The following is a 2354-nucleotide window of genomic DNA, read 5'->3' as shown; positions in this document are numbered from 1 at the left end:
TGCTGTGGTTGTTGATGGTGTTGTTGTTGATGTTATTACTGATGATGTTATGTTGTTGTTGTTGTTGTTGATGGTGTTGTTGTTGTTGTTGTTGATGTTATTACTGATGATGTTATGTTGTTACTGTTGTTGTTGTTGTTGATGGTGATGTTGTTGTTGAAGGTGTTGTTGTTGTTGATGTTGTTGTTGTTGTGGTGTAGGAGGGTTCTGTGCGTGAAGGAGATCGACTTCGTCGGTCATTTCAACAGAGAGTGGGAATGTTTGTTTGAGAACTTCTATCGTCCTCCGGCTGTGACGGGAACCGAGCTCAAGATCTACTGCAAGGTCTGTCTGTCTGTCTGTCACTCTGTCTGTCTGTCTGTCTGTCTCACTCACTCACTGTCTGTCTGTCTGCCTCACTCACTGTCTCTTTCTCTCTGCCTGTCTCACTGCTTGTCTGCCTGTCTGTCTGTCTGTCTGTCTGTCTCAGGAGCAGCAGAAGTTGAAGTTGAAGAGAGACGGTCCGGAGTCGGTGAGGAACGTTGAGCTCAGAGACGCAAACACCGCTCAGGTAATCAATATTATTATTAATAATCACAATATCTGAGACGTTAGTGGTGTTCAGCTGGAAGATGCGTTCGAGGTCACTACGTTAATAATAAGAGCTTTAATACAAATCATAATATCTCAAGAAAGGAAATATAATCTTACAGCCATTATGTTATTATGAGACAAATATAAAACCGTAGACCTTCGTTCAAACCGGAGGGAACTAAATGTTTCCACCGTTAACTCCGGTTTGGTCTCCACCCCCAAAATCACAACCAGCGCTGCCCTCAGCCAATCGTTAGCGATAGTTCTATAGATAGTACATAGGTACGTTCGTGTTTACCTTAATTAGGCTTTAATTTACGCTAACACATGCAGGCAACTGTCTTCCTCGGCCGTCAGATGAAAAGTCATTAACGAGCACAAAGAGGCTGACGGGCAGATGGATGTACACTCACTCACTCAATAGTAATAATCATAATAATAATTATATTTATATATATATATATATATATATATATATATATATATATATAATAAAATCATATTTTATTTAAAATAAATACATTACAATATTAGATATGTAAGTATTTTTAATAATATTGATGTTATTATTAATAATATTAATATTTTAGTAAATATTTAAAATAATATATATTATATATATACACTAACCCACCACCTGGTTACCATGGTTACCCACAGAAGCTCCACGCGGCCATATCGGATGCTCAGGTGGCGCAGCAGCAGCACCGCATGGCGAGGCAGAAGTCTCAGCGCTTCCTCAAACCGAACACCAAGCAGTGATGTCACTCTACCCCCCCACCCCCGGTAGGGGTTGTGGGTTTGATTCCCACCTTTGAATGTACGCACAGTCACAATGCTGTGAGGCCTTTGGATAAAAACAGATGGTCTCTGGACTTTTCTTTGGGGGGGGGATGTTTTGGGTTTTGTTTTGGGGGGGTTCTTTTTTTCGCAGGTGGCGCTGTTGCACTAAATGAATGTTTACAACAATTAGTGATGATGAAGATGATGATGATGATGAATGAAAGCATCAGCACCGTTGATCCATAAACTGGTTTGATTCATCAGATGCTGAAAAAAAACATAAAAACTGCTTTAATTTTTTACAATCGTATCTGTAACCAAAAGTCTGAATTTTGTTTTCATGTTTACGTTAAAAAATGTAATCTCAATAAACGGTAACATAAAGATTTGATGCCGTCTGCTGGAGTGTTTTTCGGAGAGTAATCGGAGTGAGACGTCGCCGTTCACAACACTTCTCCAGGGTTAACGTAAATAGGTAACTCTCTTCCATCCTGCGTGAGTGACGGGCCGATTTTCAACTTTGGCGAACTTTGACCTGCGAAGTGCTAAAAAAACCCGGAGTCAGCATTTTCTATCACTTCCTGTTTCCTCGCCTCCATGTCAGTGACACTTAATGTCATCACTAGTAACCTAGTGGACACAGTGGGAATAGCAAACTAACGTTAGCTAGCGAAATGTGTTAGTAGCATGAAAACATGGTAAAATTAGCAAACTAACGTTAGCTAGCAACCTGTGTTTGGTAGCATGAAAACATGGTAAAATTAGCAAGCTAACCTTAGCTAGCAACCTGTGTGTTGATAGCATGAAAACATGGTAAAATTAGAAAGCTAACATTAGCTAGCAACCTTGTGTAAAATGTTGATGGATCTTTCAAGGACCTTCTCAAAGACACCTGGAAACCGTTGCAGGAGCTCCAGAAGTCCTGGAGCTCCGTCCTGGAGGTCCTGGAAGTCTGTCCTGGAGGTCCTGGAGTTCCTTCCTGGCCAGCTGTGGTGAAA

At 40.8% G+C, this 2354-nt stretch overlaps 1 long non-coding RNA gene across 3 annotated transcripts; it reads left to right on the top strand.

The window, feature by feature from the left end:
* The first annotated feature begins 15 nt into the window (after window positions 1-15).
* LOC311024764 lies at window positions 16-1745 on the top strand. 3 transcript variants are annotated; one of them, XR_014598330.1, is made up of 4 exons: window positions 16-60; window positions 163-324; window positions 470-550; window positions 1234-1745. It is a non-coding gene; the product is annotated as an uncharacterized lncRNA (long non-coding RNA). The 3 variants fall into 3 exon arrangements; XR_014598331.1 differs by having other exon boundaries at window positions 31-57; XR_014598332.1 differs by having other exon boundaries at window positions 31-324.
* Window positions 1746-2354: the final 609 nt, after the last annotated feature.

Source organism: Eutrigla gurnardus, assembly GCF_963514095.1.
Source record: "Eutrigla gurnardus genome assembly, chromosome: 1".
In the NCBI taxonomy this organism is placed as follows: Eukaryota; Metazoa; Chordata; class Actinopteri; order Perciformes; family Triglidae; genus Eutrigla; species Eutrigla gurnardus.
The sequence above is the reverse complement of the archived record's forward strand: the minus strand, read 5'-3'. Positions and strand labels throughout refer to the sequence as shown.